General features: G+C 41.2%; 1 long non-coding RNA gene across 1 annotated transcript in view; it reads right to left on the bottom strand.

The window, feature by feature from the left end:
* Window positions 1-10,335: 10,335 nt before the first annotated feature.
* The window catches only part of LOC130282367 (uncharacterized), a 45,621-nt gene continuing 36,116 nt past the window's right edge, over window positions 10,336-19,840 (bottom strand). The window contains exons 4-5 of the long non-coding RNA XR_008846362.1: window positions 13,342-13,389; window positions 10,336-10,377 (exon numbers count right to left, since the gene is read on the bottom strand). This is a non-coding gene — a long non-coding RNA (uncharacterized LOC130282367). The remainder of the gene's footprint in view (window positions 10,378-13,341; window positions 13,390-19,840) is intronic.

The raw sequence follows: 19,840 nt of genomic DNA, 5'->3' as shown, positions 1-19,840 counted from the left end.
CATACTAATTATATGACAACAGAGGATCAACAGCAACAACAGGTAGGTCTGTTACAATATAGATACATACCCTAAGGATGTGTAATAAACAATCAGATGACAGGTATGGCTGTGAAGGAAATAATCAGAAATATAAGAGGTTTATCAGTAAGTTATTGTTCTACAGATCTATTCATATTTTATTTTATTATTGTTATTAATATTATGAAAGGGATTTTACCATGACGATATATAGATCTTAACTGATACATTATGTGACAAGCCCTGAATGTCAATCAATCACAGTAGAGGGGGAGGGAGGAGGCACGGCTGCAGCTCAGCCCCACCAGTCTGATTCTTCAGCTGCTTACAATAAAGTCTTTTTTTTTAATAACATACATACAGCGATCAGTAAAACTAAAAGGTAGGGTTATCTTTATCCCCCTATCACCTCTCTGCTGGGATCTGCAGGTCTGTACCTGGTAAGGAGCTGAGAGATTCTCTTCACACACTCATTGGACTTATATACCAGTGTATATTTGTGTACTTACTTGTGGACAAAAGTCCCTTAGCCCAATTGGAGGGTAAATTGTTACTTTCTAAACAAAACAAAACATAATTGTTATTTTGCTTTTTATTATAATTTTTTTTTTTTTATTTAAAAAAATATACATTTTTTAAGGAATAAAAAAGTGCGGTCTCTTGCTTCAAGGCTAGGTTCACACATCGTACATTTTTCTTCTCCTATTTTCTCTTAAAGAAGCAAATTAGAAAAGTGAATCTCCTGTAAAGCGTGAACACAATCCAAATATTACGGCTGCATTGTCTGAGAATTAAAATACTGGCCTAATTATGCACAGTGAAAAATAAATGAACAACAGGATGCGCTCCGTAGTGTGATATCTTAGGGTACAGTGGTAACGCAACGTGTAAATATGTGCTTACCAGAGGTAGTTGTACTTCGTCCAAATACAACCATGGATAAGGGTGTAATGTAGTGAGGTCTCTGCAGCTGCTCCACCTCATGCAAATGTAGATACAAAGTAGAACTCCTCCAAACCCAGCAGAGTCAAACAGGCGCTTGAGACCAGGATAGAAGGACATTTTTCTTTATTCCCACAATGTAATGTGTTTCTTGGAAGTTCCGCTTCATCAGGTATGAAGGGTAAGACAAGGTATGAGGATTTTATAGGGAAAATAATTAACCCCTTCAGGGGAAAAGGATTAATCCTTTTCCCCTGAAGGGGTTAATAATTTTCCCTATAAAATCCCCACACCTTGTCTTACCCCTGATGAAGCGGAACTTCCGCGAAACGCGTTGCATTGTGGGAATAATAAAAATAAAAAATAAATAGATTTTATCCTGGTCAAGCGCCTGTTTGACTCTGCTGGGTTTGGAGGAGGTCTAATTATACACAGTGTGAAACTAGCCTAAGGCTAAGTCCAGATAGTGAATATTCTCTCTTATAAAATAAAATGTTTTTTTCGACTTATTCTTTCCCTCATGTTTTCTAGGAGGGAGTGACATGCCACTAATTCTAGAACAATTTAAATCTCTGCATGTGACATGTGACACCATTTTAGAAACTACACCCCAAGGAACATAACAAGAGGCACAGTGAGCATTTACACCTCACAGGTGTTTGAAACAGTGGGACATAAATTTTTTTTTTTTTACACTAAAATGCTGGTGTAATCACAAGTTGTAAAAGGAGAGAAAAAAAGTCTTACAAAATCAATAATGCAATTTCTCCTTACTGTGAAAATACCCCATATGTAGCACTAAATTGTTGTTTTGAAATACAACAGGACTCAAGTCATAGAGCTCTATTCACATTTGTGGTCTTTGTTTTTCATGGACATATCAGTAGCTGGCGGTTCCATTTAAAAACAGGTACTAGTGCAGTGGTTGGTCTTTGTAGTAAACACACTGACTGACTGACCCTCTCAGATCATCTGAATTCTGACCCCTAACCTGGTGCATCTAATACCGGCCGCAGCACTATTCAGCACTATTAGAATGCTTTGCTTTCTGTTCCTGTGCTTCTCTAGCTGGGCCTTGTAGTGCACACAATGAGATGTTCTCTGCTTAGCTCCTCAACGCTGTTCATAGGCTTTTAGACCCATCCCTATACTATCTCCTGATTGACCTAGGATCTGCAAGCAATGATTGGTTACCCTGCAGTCATGTGATCTCACTACTAGCTGCAAAGTATTCTGGGCTACCCTGACGTCATATTAGTGTCCGTAGACACACTTCTCATCCTATGCTAGAATGTAGCCAAAACACACTGGGGGAAATTTATCAAAACCTATGCAGAGGAAGAGCGGTGCAGTTGCCCATAGCAACCAATCAGCTAGCTTCTTTCCTTTTTTAAGAGGCCTGTGAAAAATGAAAGAAGCCACCTGATTGGTTGCTATGGGCAACTGCCCAACTCTTCCTCTACAAAGGTTTTGATAAATCTCCCCCCCCCCCCATGTGTTCCTCATTCCTTCTCCCCAGCTCGAGGCCTCTTTGGAATCATTAACTGACAATAATGTCAACATCAAACTCACTTATGCATATCGTACAGAGAGAGTGGATTTTCTGGCTCTGCAACTGGAGAAGGATACTTCTGAGTATCTGACTACAGACATATTTAGAAAGAGCCAACCAATTTGTTGCTTCATGTAATTTCCGCACATCCATAAGAGTGGTCCCTACTGGCCAATTCTTGAGGACAAAACATATTTGCAAAGTTTGAGTTGAGAAGTGAAGAACTGACACAGCGATTTCGGAAGAGAGGATTGGAAAGCAGAATATAAAACAGGCCTATCATAGAGCTAAAAGAACACCAAGGGTTGAGCTGTTACAAACTAAAAAGAAAATATCTGTTACTGATGAGAAGACACGATTTATATAAAGTTATAACTGCCAATGGGAAGCTATGCGGGACGCAACATGGAAACATTGGGGAATTTAAAAATTGAACCCTTTGGTGGCCCCCTTTATTCCAGATATGGTCCGCATGACAACGAAAAGAGGGGGCAATTTAAAAGATTTATTGGTTAAGAGTAGTGTTGCTTACGAATATTCGCAGTGCAAATTTTATTCGTGAATATCGCATTTTCGCAAATTCTCGAATATTCGCAAATATAGCACTATATATTCACAATTACGAATATTCTTTTTTTTTTTTTTTTTCACAGTACACATCACAGTGATCATCCCTCTCTGCTTCCAGCTTGTGTGGTGTAAAGAAGGCTCTAACACTACTGTGTGAGACTGGCGTGCAAATTTTTGCATATGCAAAATTAAACGCAAATATTACAAATTTAGCGAATTTAGCGTATATATGACGAATATGCGTCCATATATTGGCAAAATATCGCAGATTCGAATTTGGCCTATGCCGCTGAACACTAGTTAAGAGTCATTACATCTCCAAAATGGCAATTACATTTAAAGGGGTATTCCGGGCAAAAACATCTTATCCCCGATCAAAAGGACAGGGGATAAGATGTATGATTGCGGGGGGCCCGTCGCTGGGACCCCCGCGATCTCCCTGCAGCAGCCTGCATTCTATGTGTAGCTGCATCTGCAGTTTCAGAAACCGACGGGCCTCCGAGACGGGGATGTGACGTCAAGCCCCCTCCATTCATGTCTATGAGAGGGGGCGTTGCGGCCGTTACACCCCCTCCCATATAAATGAAAGGCGGGGTGTGGCGTGACATCACGTCCCCGTCTCGGAAGCCCGGCGGTTTCCGAAACTGCAGACACAGCTAGGCATAGAATGTGGGCTGCTGCAGGGAGATCGCGGGGGTCTCAGCAGTGGGCCCCCTCAATCAGACATCTTATCCCCTATCCTTTTTTGTTTTTTTCACATGCGAATATTTTTGTAAATTTTTATGCAAATGTTTGCATAGAAAAAAATTGAACGAACATAGCAAATATGCAAATTTCACGAACATAGGATGAATAGTCGTCAATATATTTGCAAAATATCGCAAATTCGAATATGGCCCCTGCCGCTCATCACTATGAAAATATATTTGGCTGTCATCTCTCAATTGGACTTCCTGATTTTCAAGATATACTTAGTATATGTACACAGTGATGTCTTATCCTGATTAATGACAATTATAAATTTTTTCTTTATTGTTGCTGTAATATTTATTTTAAAAAATTCTGTTATTTTTCTAGCTACTGGGTTTTTAGCAATCTACTTGGTATTTATTGCTTTGATGGATTCTGTCATCTAATAGTCTTATTGTATTGGGGTGTTATGATAAAGTATATGCAATATACTATGGTTATGTTTTATGAGACAATTATATATACAGTGCATAGTGAAAGTATTCGGCCCCCTTGAACTTTTTGACCTTTTGCCACATTTCAGGCTTCAAGCATAAAGATATAAAACTGTAATTTTTTATGAAGAACCAACAAGTGGGACACAATCATGAAGTGGAACGAAATTTATTGGATATTTCAAACTTTTTTAACAAATAAAAAACTGAAAAATTGGGGGTGCAAAATTATTCAGCCCCTTTATTTTCAGTGCAGCAAACTCTCTCCAGAAGTTCAGTGAGGATCTCTGAATGATCCAATGTTCACCTAAATGACTAATGATGATAAATAGAATCCAGCTGTGTGAAATCAGGTCTCCGTATAAATGTACCTGCACTGTGATAGTCTTAGAGGTCCGTTTAAAGCGCAGAGAGCATCATGAAGAACAAGGAACACACCAGACAGGTCCGAGATACTGTTGTGGAGAAGTTTAAAGCCGGATTTCATAAGCTTTAAACATTCCAAGGAGCACTGTGCAAGCGATAATATTGAAATGGAAGGAGTATCAGACCACAGCAAATCTACGAAGACCTGGCCGTCCCTCTAAACTTTCAACTCATACAAGGAGAAGACTGATCAGAGATGCAGCCAAGAGGCCCATGATCACTCTGGATGAACTGCAGAGATCTACAGCTGAGGTGGGAGACTCTGTCCATAGGACAACAATCAGTCATATACTGCAAGAAGAAAGCCATTTCTTAAAGATATCCATAGAAAGTGTTGTTTGGGAGACACCAAACATGTGGAAGAAAGTGAGTGCTCTGGTCAGATGAAACCAAAATCGAACTTTTTGGCAACAATGCAAAACTTTATGTTTGGCGTAAAAGCAACACAGCTCATTACCCTGAACACACCGTTCCCACTGTCAAACATGGTGGTGGCAGCATCATGGTTTGGGCTTTTCTTCAGCAGGGACAGGGAAGATGGTTAAAATGTATGGGAAGATGGATGGAGCCAAATACAGGACCATTCTAGAAGAAAACCTGATGGAGTTTGCAAAAGACCTGAGACTGGGACGGAGATTTGTCTTCCAACAAGATAATGATCCAAAACATAGCGCAAAATCTACAATGGAATGGTTCCCAAAAAACATATCCAGGTGTTAGAATGGCCAAGTCAAAGTTCAGACCTGAATCCAATCGAGAATCTGTGGAAAGAACTGAAAACTGCTGTTCACAAACGCTCTCCATCCAACCTCACTGAGCTCCAGCTGTTCACAAACGCTCTCCATCCAACCTCACTGAGCTCCAGCTGTTCACAAACGCTCTCTATCCAACCTCACTGAGCTCCAACTGTTCACAAACGCTCTCCACCCAACCTCACTGAGCTCCAGCTGTTCACAAACGCTCTCCATCCAACCTCACTGAGCTCCAGCTGTTCACAAACGCTCTCCACCCAACCTCACTGAGCTCCAGCTGTTCACAAACGCTCTTCCTCCAACCTCACTGAGCTCCAGCTGTTCACAAACGCTCTCCATCCGACCTCACTGAGCTCCAGCTGTTCACAAATGCTGTCCACAAATGCTCTCCATCCAACCTCACTGAGCTCCAGCTGTTCACAAACGCTCTCTACCCAACCTCACTGAGCTCCAGCTGTTCACAAACGATCTCCACCCAACCTCACTGAGCTCCAGCTGTTCACAAACGCTCTCCATCCAACCTCACTGAGCTCCAGCTGTTCACAAACGCTCTCCACCCAACCTCACTGAGCTCCAGCTGTTCACAAACGCTCTCCATCCAACCTCACTGAGCTCCAGCTGTTCACAAACGCTCTCCACCCAACCTCACTGAGCTCCAGCTGTTCAAAAACACTCTCCACCCAACCTCACTGAGCTCCAGCTGTTCACAAACGCTCTCCATCCAACCTCACTGAGCTCCAGCTGTTCACAAACGCTCTCCACCCAACCTCACTGAGCTCCAGCTGTTCACAAACGCTCTTCCTCCAACCTCACTGAGCTCCAGCTGTTCACAAACGCCCTCCATCCAACCTCACTGAGCTCCAGCTGTTCACAAACGCTCTTCCTCCAACCTCACTGAGCTCCAGCTGTTCACAAACGCTCTCCATCCGACCTCACTGAGCTCCAGCTGTTCACAAATGCTGTCCACAAATGCTCTCCATCCAACCTCACTGAGCTCCAGCTGTTCACAAACGATCTCCACCCAACCTCACTGAGCTCCAGCTGTTCACAAACGATCTCCACCCAACCTCACTGAGCTCCAGCTGTTCACAAACGCTCTCCATCCAACCTCACTGAGCTCCAGCTGTTCACAAACGCTCTCCACCAAACCTCACTGAGCTCCAGCTGTTCACAAACGCTCTCCATCCAACCTCACTGAGCTCCAGCTGTTCACAAACGCTCTCCACCCAACCTCACTGAGCTCCAGCTGTTCAAAAACGCTCTCCACCCAACCTCACTGAGCTCCAGCTGTTCACAAACGCTCTCCATCCAACCTCACTGAGCTCCAGCTGTTCACAAACGCTCTCCACCCAACCTCACTGAGCTCCAGCTGTTCACAAACGCTCTTCCTCCAACCTCACTGAGCTCCAGCTGTTCACAAACGCCCTCCATCCAACCTCACTGAGCTCCAGCTGTTCACAAACGCTCTTCCTCCAACCTCACTGAGCTCCAGCTATTCACAAACGCTCTCCATCCAACCTCACTGAGCTCCAGCTGTTCACAAACGCTCTCCATCCAACCAACCTCACTGAGCTCCAGCTGTTCACAAACACTCTCCCTCCAACCTCACTGAGCTCCAGCTGTTCACAAACACTCTCCCTCCAACCTCACTGAGCTCCAGCGGTTTTGCAAGGAGGAATGGGCAAAAATGTCAGTCTCTCGATGTGCAAAACTGATAGAGACCTACCCCAAGTGACTTACAGCTGTAATCACAGCAAAAGGTGGCGCCACAAAGTATTAACTTAAGGGGGCTGAATAATTTTGCACGCCCAATTTTTCACTTTTTTATTTGTTAAAAAAGTTTGCAATATCCAGTAAATTTTGTTCCACTTCATGATTGTGTCCCACTTGTTGTTGATTCTTCACAAAAAAATTACAGTTTTATATCTTTATGTTTGAAGCCTGAAATGTGGCAAAAGGTGGGAAAGTTCAAGGGGGCCGAATACTTTCATTAAGCACTGTAGGTTAATATACAATTCCTATAAAGGCACATTGACACTTTTTAGGAAACTATATAATATTTTATGCACATTATCACTTCATTTGATATTGCTGGTACTTAGTCACACTTCAATGCATAGGTTCACTTTATATTTAAAATGTGAAAGCAGAATAAGTATTTTGTTAGTTATGCACTTACCCCTTTAAGTAATTATATACTAACACATATCTATTATTATAGTTAGGTATAGATAACACAATATTCACAATATCAATAAAATATTAATAATTTTGTATATTGAATAATAAAGTACAAAAAAGTAATGAGGATTATACACATGCATGTTTTTGGATAATAATGTAATATGTATATTAGTTTGGGGTGTACAATATCACTGTTTATTGTTGGGGTTGTTTTGTTTTATTCACTTTATGAATTATTTTCATTATCTGTCATATTTATACATCTTGTGTCATGATTGGAGATAGCAACCCATATTTACATAGATTATAGTATTGGACAGTAATATCTATATATTCATTTAGGTCCCTGGTGCGTATGACTTTGTTATTGTGCTTGGATGCTCCTTGCTGGCCACGATTGGTAGCCGCCGCGAGCGCCCTGCGTCATGACGATGTATGGACGCTCCTGGATGTGTCGAATACAGGGATGAAACCGGACACCATGCCAGCGTCCCAGAAGTCAGGTGGTCAGTGTTGAGCGGCTTAGGCCATATTCGAATTTGCGATATTTCGCGAATATATGGACGAATATTCGTCATATATCCGCTAAATTTGCATATTTGTAATATTCGTGTTTTATTTCCACATATGCGAATATTCGCATATGCAAAAATTTGCATATGCAAAAATTAGCATAAACGAAAATTAGCATATGCGAAAATTAGCATATGCGAAAATTCGTACGCCAGTCTCACACAGTAGTATTTGAGCCTTCTTTATACCACAGAAGCTGGAAGCAGAAAGGGATGATCACTGTGATGTGTACTGTGAAAAAAAAAATATTCGTAATTACGAATAAATAGTGCTGTATTCGCAAATATTCGCAAATTCGCAAATATGCGATATTCGCGAATAAAATAAGTATTGCGAATATTCGCGAGCAACACTATAAAGCCCATATATTTTTTATAATAGAATCTTTCTGGGTAGATGACTTCTTAAAGAGTATACACTATTATAGTGTTGTAACCAGGTTCACCAAACTAAACCGTGCAAAGGTCTAATGTTTGCCATACATGAGTTCTGACCAAAATTGGTTTCCTACGGGTTCAGTTGGCTCAACTCTATTAGTGTGCATGCTATAACATTATACCTTTTTTCAGGAGTGGTCTCTAGATTGTAAATGACTCAAGTCTGGGGGTATTGACAAATCAGACTATTACATGTCGTATTATCAAAAGATTCTATGCAGTTAAGGGACACAAAAATAAACATGTCAAATACCCTATTTATATTCCAAAAGTGCACCAAATTTGTCTGGGAAAATGAGTTATATATAAATCCAAATCACTGGGTGATTTATCAACAATTATCTGGTAGATATAATTATTAGTTGTAATTATTAGATATTACTATATAACATAATACTGTATAATATTAGATACTGTATGAAACCCATATAATAGAAGAGATTACAACTCTTAAAGGAAAACTGTCAGATATTTTCTCGCGCACTATCCACAGGTACTGATGGATAGTGTGGGAGATGCTGATTAAAATGAGCCCTACCTTGGTCGGATCCGTCCGGCCGTTCTCCCGCAATTGTAGTTTTATTATCTGTTGAAATCCTCCTGTAACTGGCACGGGCGGGGCTTCTGCACTGACATCAGCGCCGCTCGTAAATATTCATCCCCCCTCCCTCCAGTTCTCCCTCTCTTTGCCGCTCCTAACTGGGGGGAGGGGAGATGAATATTCATAAGCGGCGCTGATGTAAGTGCAGAAGCCCCGCCCGTGCCAGTTACAGGAAGATTTCAACAGATAATAAAACTACAATTGCGGGAGAACGGCCAGGCGGATCCGACCAAGGTAGGTCTCGTTTTAATCAGCATCTCTCGCACTATCCATCAGTACCTGTGGATAGTGCAGGATAAAATATCTGACAGTTTTCCTTTAAGGAATTTAGTTTCCTTAGTTCAGGAGAATATCCACAAGTCAATTGACCAGCTTAAGCTGGGTTTACATATATCAAATCACATGAATGATCCCATTCATTTGAATAGGACAGTTTACAATCATCCAAATTCTCAATTTTGATGCCGGATGGTTGGACACGCCGGATGGCACCAGACAGGGGAATGCAGCTTGCTATGTTCACCTGTCCCGCGTCCAGAGACAATGGATGCCAGATGCCACACAACTGACGTATATTGTCATCAGTTATGGCATCAATTGCGTCGAGATTTAGGCTAAGTTCACTTGTGCCACACGCAGGACATATGTGAACCCAGCCATACTCAATCATACCACACATCGAAATGTGTCCCAGCATCCATTGTTTCTGGCAAGTTGAGTTCCCCTGTCTGGTGCCCAACCATCCAGCGTCAAAATTGAGACGCTGGATGATTGTGAACTGTCCCTTTAAAATGAATGGGATCAGTTCTAGCATCAGTTTCCCTCTGGTGCACGACAGAGGGAAACTGTACCGGACACCTGATATATACTTTTATAGAGATGATTTAATGTCCATCTCTAGGATCGCTTCGTATTTGTAGTCCTTGACAGCGATTTTTAGGATTCTCTTTTTACATATAAAGTCTTTCCCTGCCACAGAAACCACAACACCTTCCTGTAGAAAAGAAACAGAGGCATTGTTCCACACAACATCACTGCAGCACAGAGGATCAACAACAAGAACAGCTAAGTCTGTTACCATATAGATACTTACGTCAAGGAATGCCTTACATTCAGGTGTCAACTTTCTAGTTGCCTGTGAAAGAAAGCAATCAGAAGTATAAGAGGTTTTCAGTAGTGTTGAGTGCCAATATTCGAAATGCAATTTTTTACTGCAAATATTAGCATTTTGTGAATATTTAGAATATAGTGACATATATTCGTAATGAACAATATTCATTTTTTTATGCAAATTTTTGTGAATATTTTTGTGAATATTTATGTGAATATTTATATGAATATTAGCACTTGCAGACTGGACACTGATCCCTCCCTTATTTTAGGTGAAAGATATCATTGTGCATGCGCACAATGCAAATTTCATTACAAATTTTTGCATGGAAAAATAAAGAGAATGAACATAGCGAATATGCAAATTTCACAAACATAGGTTGAATATTCGTCCATATATTCTCAAAATATCGCAAATTTGGATATGGCCCCTGCCGCTCATCACTATTTATCAGTAAGTGATTGTTCTATAGATCTATTTATATTTATTATTATTAAAGGGGTTTTACCATAAATTCAGTGGGGCAAAAAAAGTATTTAGTCAGCCACCAATTGTACAAGTTCTCCCCCTAAAGATGAGAGGCTGTAATTTCCATCATAGGTTAGAACCTCAACTATGAGAGACATAATGAGAAAAAAAAATCCGTAAAATCACATTGTCTGATTTTTAAAGAGTTTATTCGCAAATTATGGTGGAAAATAAGCATGTGGTCAATAACAAAAGTTCATCTCCATACTTTGTTATATACCCTTTGTTGGCAACGACAGAGGTAAAACATTTTCTGTCTCACAAGGTTTTCACACACTGTTGCTGGTATTTTGGCCCATTCCTCCATGCAGATCTCCTCTATAGCAGTGATGTTTTGGGGCTGTCGCTGGGCAACACCGACATTGAACTTCCTCGAAAGGTTTTCTATGGGGTTGAGATCTGGAGACTGGCTAGGCTACTCCAGGACCTTGAAATGCTTCTTACGAAGCCACTCCTTCATTGCCCGGGCAGTGTGTTTGGGATCATTGTCATGCTGGAAGACCCAGTCACATTTCATCTTCAATGCCCTTTCTGATAGAAGGAGGTTTTCAGGATACATGGCCCCATTCATTCTTTCCTTTACATGGATAAGTCGTCCTGGACCCTTTGCAGAAAAACAGCCCAAAGGCATGATGTTTCATCCCCATGCTTCACAGTAGCTATGGTGTTCCTTGGATACAACTCAGCATTCTTTCTCCTCCAAGCACGACGAGTTGAGTTTTTACCAAAAAGTTCTACTTTGGTTTTATCTGACCATATGACATTCTCCCAATCCTCTTCTGGATCATCCAAATGAGCAATCTCTAGCAAACTTCAGACGGGCCCAGACTTGTACTGGCTTAAGCAGGGGGACACATCTGGCACTGCATGATTAGAGTCCCTGGCGGCATAGTGTGTTACTGTTGGTAGCCTTTGTTACTTAGGTCCCAGCTCTCTGCAGGTCAATCACTAGGCCCCCCGGAGTGGTTCTGGGATTTTGATCCCCATTCTTGTGATCATTTTGACACCAAGGGGTGAGATCTTGTGTGGAGCCCCAGATGGATGGAGATTATCAGTGTCCTTGTATGTCGTCCATTTTCTAATAATTGCTCTCACAGTTTATTTCTTCACACCAAGCTGCTTGCCTATTGCAGTCTTCCCAGCCTGGTGCAGGTCTACAATTTTGTCTCTGGTGTCCTTCAACAGCTCTTTGGTCTTGGCCATAGTGGAATTTGGAGTGTGACTGTTTGAGGTTGTGGACAGGTGTCTTTTATACTGATAACAAGTTCAAACAGGAGTCATTAATACAGGTAACGAGTGGAGGACAGAGGAGACACTTAAAGAAGTTACAGGTCTGTGAGATACAGAAATCTTGCTTGTTTGTAGGTGACCAAATACTTATTTTCCACCATAATTTGCACATAAATTCTTTAAAAATCAGACAATGTGATTTTATGGATTTTTTTTTCCTCATTATGTCTCTCATAGTTGATGTATTCCTATGATGAAAATTAGAGGCCTTTCTCATCTTTTTAAGTGGGAGAACTTGCACAATTGATGGTGGACTAAATACTTTTTTGCCCCACTGTAGATCTAAACTTATGCATTATGTGTCATGCCTTGTATGCCAATCAGTCACAGCAGAGGGGGAGGGAGGAAGCACGGCTGCAGCTCAGCATCACCAGTCTGACTCTTTAACTGCTAACAATAAAGACTCATTTATAATTTTAAACGGGTACTCCATTGCTAGACATCTTATCCCGTACCGAAAGGTTATGGGATATGATGTCTAATTGTGGGGGGTAAGACTGTTGGAACCCACAAGATCTCCGGGCTGGCACCTTGGCATTCTGAACATTTATGTTCAGAATGCCGGTAGTGTTGAGCTTAAGAGAGGGCATGGTCATCACGCCCCCTCTATTGAAATCTATGGGAGAGACAGAGATACTGCATTAACGTATCTTCGTGTCTCCTATAGACATATATGGAGGAGGTGTGACGGCCACAGCTTCGCGCAGTGGTCACTAGCTATCCAGCACAGAGTTGAGATTGTTCCATGCATGCGGATTACTAGGGCCCTGTGCAGGCCGGACCACCGGCCGGACCACCCACAATCAGACACTTATCCCATATCCTATGTATAGGGTTAACGAGGCCTAGGGGCAGAGTAGCCCTTTAAAAACAGTGATAAGGAAAATTAAATGAATGGTTATTTTATTCCCCCTATCACCTATATGTTGGGACCTGCAGGTCTGTACCTGGTAAGAAGTTGAGATATTTCCTTTAATTCTCACTGATTATAAAAAAAAAAAAAAAAACAATATAAAAATAAAACTTATTTTTCTGCACTGTAGAATATTCATTCAGTATTATACGATGGAGACTTCTGGAGCTGCACAATATAATGCACCAAAAGTGAGATCGGTGATGAGAATATCTTACATAGAAAACCTATGATATCACAAAAAGTTCTGTACTTACCAGATTGCACGATAAAAGTGCCAAAGGTCGAGAAATTCCAATTTCATCCTAAAGTCACACAAAACAAAATCAGATTATTTTGTTTGTTTTACATGTTTTATGTATAGAATTTTGACAGTGCAGTTCTCTTTACTCTAAGACTGGGTCCAGATGGTGTTTACTTTTTTATTTTGTTGGAATAATTCTCATCCTCATATTTTAGAGAGAATACACTCAAAATACCTAAGAAATAAGCGCCACAGTTCACAATATAAACTACAGCATGGATTATTCACTGATTGTCTTAAAGAGTACCTGTCACCTAATAACATTTTTAGTATAGTGTTCCTTGTGTAATTAGCAGACACTTTCCCATTCACTTGCTTTAAAAATTATCACCATAAATATGTTTAAAATGTAATATAAAAAACGGCCACTAGGTGGTTCTGTTCTGTTCCCTGCCACAATTAATACAGTGAGTTTGGTCTCCTCCCGGACTGGCAAGAGTCCGAACTATGGAAGTGTTTCTCTGCACTGACCTTGATTGACAGCTGCACAGAAAGTGAAAGCTCCACAGATTCTCACACAAAGCTACACAGCTGGAAACAGCTGGAGGCACACAAAAATAACATAAATAAAAGTAAACACACACACTGAAAAATATAGTCAGACAGGCCAGTTTAGCAACAGATATTAAGCAAGGTACCAATACACAGAAGCAGAAGGAAGGTTAAACGCAGAGCCGAAATCAATATAAAAAATTCTGAGACAACGCTGGTTACTCAAAGCAAGTTCTTTCACTGGCAACCAAACATAGAGTGAGCTGACTTTAAATGCTCCCCCCACAGGTGCAGGCTCAGCCTGATTAGTTGCTACAACCCAGAATGACTGGGGCATAGCCAAGCATTCAGGCCAAGCCAAAACCTCAGAGAGTGTTAACCCTTTGAGTACTTCTACTGTGAGCAGCCAGGATTTATGGTTAATGCGGGGCATCACCAATTGGGCTGATGCCTAGCATTAACGTTTAGATTCCGCAATCAAAGTTAATTGTGACATCTAAAGTGCAGGGTAAATGGTGTCGGTTAGCTCCGGGCAGCTGATCGGGACATCTACGGCACAAACACTGGTCCCAATCAGCTAAGTGGATAGCGAGAGGGCCCTTACCTGCCTCCTCACCATCTGATCAGTGCTCTGAGGCACTGGACAGCTATGGCAGGCTGGAACAGCAGAGCACTGATAACACTGACCAATGCTTTGCCATGGCATAGCCTTGAACAGTGTATGCAATTAGAAGATTGCATGTTATAGCCCCCAATGGGGGCTAAAGAAAAGGAAAAAGTGTAAATAAAAAGGTTAAGAAAAGTGAATAACCCCTTCCCTAATAAAAGATTGAATCACCCCCCTTATCCCATTTTTTAAATAAAATAATGTTATAAAAAATAAACATAATAATACATGGTATCCCCACGTGCGTGTATGTCCAAACTATTAAAATATAAGGTAAGTTAAGTATAAAGCCTGATGGGCTGTATTTGTGTGAGGGGCAGAAGTAATTATCGCTCCCTGCACTTCCAGGTGGGGCTTATTGGGAACAGGTGGGGGCGTGTGTATATAACTCCTCCCTCTCCTACAGGGGCGGAGCACGTGACGTTTGTGGAATCTCTGCTTCCTTTTGCAGTCTGGTGTTTGAATCTCCCACAAAAATCTTCAGAGCTGCTGCTGCTCACGGTGCGGAGGCCTCGCTGATCATGAGTCTGGGGGGGTGCAGGTGCGGCATCCTGGCAGCTCCGCTGGCTGTCTTATCTGGGGAGGTATGGTTCTGGCTGGCTCTGCCTGCAGAGGTAGTGGGGGCCAGGAGCGGCAAGCAGGTGCGATAAATCGGTGCTGGGTGTGGCACGGCCTCAGCATTTCGCGCAGCCCGCTAGCTGCCTCATGGCGACATGTGGACCACCCGCACAGCTACAATTGTCTATGCCCTTGGGACAGGTTGCGGCAGCTGCCCAGTCCTCGTTAGGCAGTCCTGTCAGCTAGTCTGCAATCGTTAATCTAAAGTTTAGTGCAATGCTCTGCGGAGGGTTGTTGCAATATAACGTTTGCTCTGCAGATGGTTTCGTTACAATATAGTATGCATGACATACAGTTGTGGTGCAATAATCTGCAGATGGTCTCGTTACAATATAGTATACATGATATACAGCTATGGTGATATGCTCTGCAGATGGTCTCGTTACAATATAGTATACATGATATACAGTTGTGGTGTAATACTCTGCAGATGGTTTTGTTACAATATAGTATACATGATATACAGCTGTGGTGCAATGCTCTGCAGATGGTCTCATTACAATATAGTATACATGATATACAGCTTTGGTGCTATGCTCTGCAGATGGTCTTGTTACAATATAATATATACTGTATACAGTATAGTGCTATACTCTGCAGATGGTCTCATTATAAACAAACTTTATACAGTTAGTGCAATGCTCTGCAGATGGGATGGTTTAAATATAACATAATATATAGGGCATAGTGCAATGGTCTGCAGAGGGTCGTTACAGTTAGCATGTGCAGTGTGGTGCAATGCTCTGCAAAGGGTCTCGTTGCAAGACAGAGTGGCATTTACTGTTTGGTGTGATGCAGTGCTCTGCAGAGTGTCTTGTTTCAATATAGTATACAGTAGGGTGCAATGCTCTGTAGAGATATAACATAGGCCACATCTAATTAAATCATAGTATACACAGTGTAATACTCGTTATTTGCACGATCATGGTATCCATACGGTTCATACGCTTGGTTTATAATGGGCATACACGTATTACTGTTACAAGGTGCACACGAGTAGAGCATCTTCACGGTTTGATAACTCAATAAGTTTCTTATCTTCCGTACTCTCATGGTTAATTCATACGCTTATGGCACACTGCTAGTACGCGCATAGTATGTATACAGTTTCATGTGCTAATATCATTATATGCGGTACATATACTCACTGACGATACATTCACAGCATTTATACTGTGCAAACTCGTTTATGCTATTCACCTCATGGTTATTCTCTCACTCGCTGGTGTTTTACACGGTCCACAAACTTGGCTTTTATGCTGTTCACATTCTTGGCATGTTCATGGTCTTACGTTCTTTCTACCATGTTACGTTCATGGCAATCAAACACCTCGTAATTATCATTGGTTCATATGCTCAAAGTATCATTCGGTTCATGTTTATGGTATTTCATACTGGTTACGGCAGTATACTGCCTATAGCGATTATACGGTTCATACACTCATGGCAGTTATAGTGGTCACACGCTCACGGTTCTTAAGTTGTTCACATGTTCACCGCATTCATACACGCAGGTTTCATACGCTCATGGAAGTTATATTGGTCACACGGTTATGGTTTTGTTGTTCACACGTTCATCGCATTCATACACGCAGGGTTCATACACTCCTGGCAGTTATATTGGTTACACGGTCATGGTTTTGTTGTTCACACGTTCATCGCATTCATACACGCAGGGTTCATACGCTCATGGCAGTTATATTGGTCACACTGTTATGGTTTTGTTGTTCATCGCATTCATACACGCAGGGTTCATACGCTCCTGGCAGTTATATTTGCTACAGGGTAATGGTTTTGTTGTTCACACGTTCATCGCATTCATACACGCAGGGTTCATACGGTTCATACGCTCATGGCAGTTATATTGGTTACACGGTCATGGTTTTGTTGTTCACATGTTCACCGCATTCATACACGCAGGTTTCCTATGGTTCTCACACATAGTGACATGCTGTTTCGTGCAGTTGTGGCCACGCGCTCATAGCATGTTCACAGCATTATTCTGCTCATAGTACTCATACCTCATAGCATCATACCACATATTAATTCGTAGCACATATGCTCGACACTTATACTGCACACGTACTTGTATCATTTATACTGCACATACACATGGCCTACATCAGGCACATACGCTCTTAGCATTGATACTGCAAGTATACTCATAGCATTATACTGCTGATAGTATCATACCACTATACACTCATAGCATTTATACCACATACACGCTCGTTGTATTCATACCACAGACATGTTCACGTCATGTATATTGCACATATAATTGTAGCAATACACTACACGGATATTCGTAGCTTTCATTCTGTACATACGATGGTAGTAATTATTATGCTGACACGTTGTAGTACTTATTCTGCGTACATGTAGCATTCATTCTGTTATGTTCTCTGCATTAACATCCATAGCGTTTACTGTACATGGGTAATGGTATTTATTCTGCATGTTCATCCATAGCGTCTACACTACACACATGCTCCCATAGCTTTTACTGTACGTATGTTTATAGCATTCATTCTGTGTTTTCGTTCATAGTCTTTTATACGGAAAGTTCACTCAGGTTTGTCAGGATGTAGCCCTATTGCCTGACTCCTCTTCAGGTTAAGGGGTCAATGTTGGTTGCTACTGACTTGTTCAGAGCAATCGCATTGTTGTTTATTGTCATGACCTGACAAGTTCTCAGGTCAGATACAACCTCCTCTGTTGTATTTCACAACTACGTTATCAGTTAGTTATAGTACACATATTCAACTACCCAGCACAGGTACTCTTTCAAAGGGTGGTCATCATTTTAGTGGCACTAATTGGCTGTTCAATACCCGGTAACCTGACTCATTCCTTCAGGATCAGGGATTGAATCGCGGTTGTTACTGACTCACATTCAGAGCAACCAATTTCAGGAATAGTCACAATGTTAACCTGTTGCCTGACTCCTCTTCAGGTTAAGGGGTAATGTCGGTTGCTACTGACTCGTATTCAGAGCAATTTTGTCGTTTGTGTATTTGTTATGACCTGACAGTTTTTCAGGTCCGATACAACCTCGTATGTTGTATTTCTCGATTACGTTATCATTTCGTTATAGTACATAGTTGCACGTTACGCTCATAGTTTGGTAGTCTGGTTACGTTCATAGCTTTATTTTGTTGTACTGCACATGGGTAATAGTTTTTCTGCATTTCCATCCTTAGAGTCTACACTACACATATGCTCCCGTAGCTTTACTGTACTCATGCTCATAGCTTCCATACTGCGTATCCGTGCATAGTGTTTATACGGAAAGCTTATACAGCTTTGTTAGACGTTGCCCTATTTGCCTGACTCCTTCAGCTTAAGGGGTTAATGTTGGTTGCTACCGACGAATTTTCAGAGCAATTACATTGTGGTTTATTGTCATGACCTGAGAGGTTCTCAGGACAGATACAGCCTCCTCCGTGGTATTTCATGACCACGTTATCAGTTACTTATAGTAGACCTATTCAACTATCCAGCATAGTTGCACGTTGTCTTTTATCTTTTTAGAGATATGTTGTTTACACTTTATTTCTAGGCATGTATGCTGTACTCATAATGGTGTTAGAGCATAAATTCATAACATTCCTTACATTTTCACGGTACTTACGCTCCCAGCTTGTGTATGATACATGCACCAGTACACAGCATTTGTTGCATACTACCATAGTTGTATGCGGGTAGGTTATTATGTGCATTCGTTCCTAGTGTTGAATAGCAGTTGCACCTCTGGCTGTACATATATTTACAATACATGATTACAGTATTCATATTGTGCTTACATTCATTGCAGATATATCGAGCACATATTCTTAAACCTCCTACGTCTGTAGGGGGGGGGGGGGGATGCAACACATAGGTTATTGTTACAGACATGTCTCAGAGCAATAACATATTGAATAGCGACTTGTAGTTGGGTATACTGTTAGCAGGTTATGCCGCACATACGGTTAACATGTTTCATGCGGTGCACACAGTGGGTGTAGATCATTTGGTTAGGGTATTGGACACAATTGGTCATTTTTGTTACTGCCTTCAGAACAACACGCCAGCTTCATACAGGTGTTTTGTCAGGAATACTCATGATGTTACCCTGTTGCCTGACTCCTCTTCAGGTTAAAGGGGTAATGCCAGTTGCTACTGACTCATTTTCAGAGCAATTTTGTCGTTTGTTATATTTGTTATGACTTGACACGTTTTCAGGTCAGATACAACCTCGTCTGTTGTATTTCTCGATTACGTTATCATTTCGTTATAGTACACAGATTCAACTATCCGGCATAGTTGCACGTTCTCTTTTAAGGAGGGCCGGCATTTAGTTGCAGCTATATTGTGTATTTAATACACAGTTACTAGTGTTGCTCGCGAATATTCGCAATTCGAATTTTATTCGCGAATATCGCATATTCGCGAATTCGCGAATATTCGCGAATATAGCGCTATATATTCGTAATTACGAATATTCGTTTTTTTTTGTTTTGTTTTTTTCACAGTACACATCACAGTGATCACCCCTCTCTGCTTCCAGCTTATGTGGTGTAAGAAGGCTCTAATACTACTGTGTGAGACTGGTGTGCGAATTTTCGCATATGCGAATTTTAGTTTATGCTAATTTTTGTATATGCAAATTTTCGCATATGTTAATTTTCGC

Source organism: Hyla sarda, chromosome 7 (assembly GCF_029499605.1).
Source record: "Hyla sarda isolate aHylSar1 chromosome 7, aHylSar1.hap1, whole genome shotgun sequence".
Lineage (NCBI taxonomy): Eukaryota > Metazoa > Chordata > Amphibia > Anura > Hylidae > Hyla > Hyla sarda.
The sequence above is the reverse complement of the archived record's forward strand: the minus strand, read 5'-3'. Positions and strand labels throughout refer to the sequence as shown.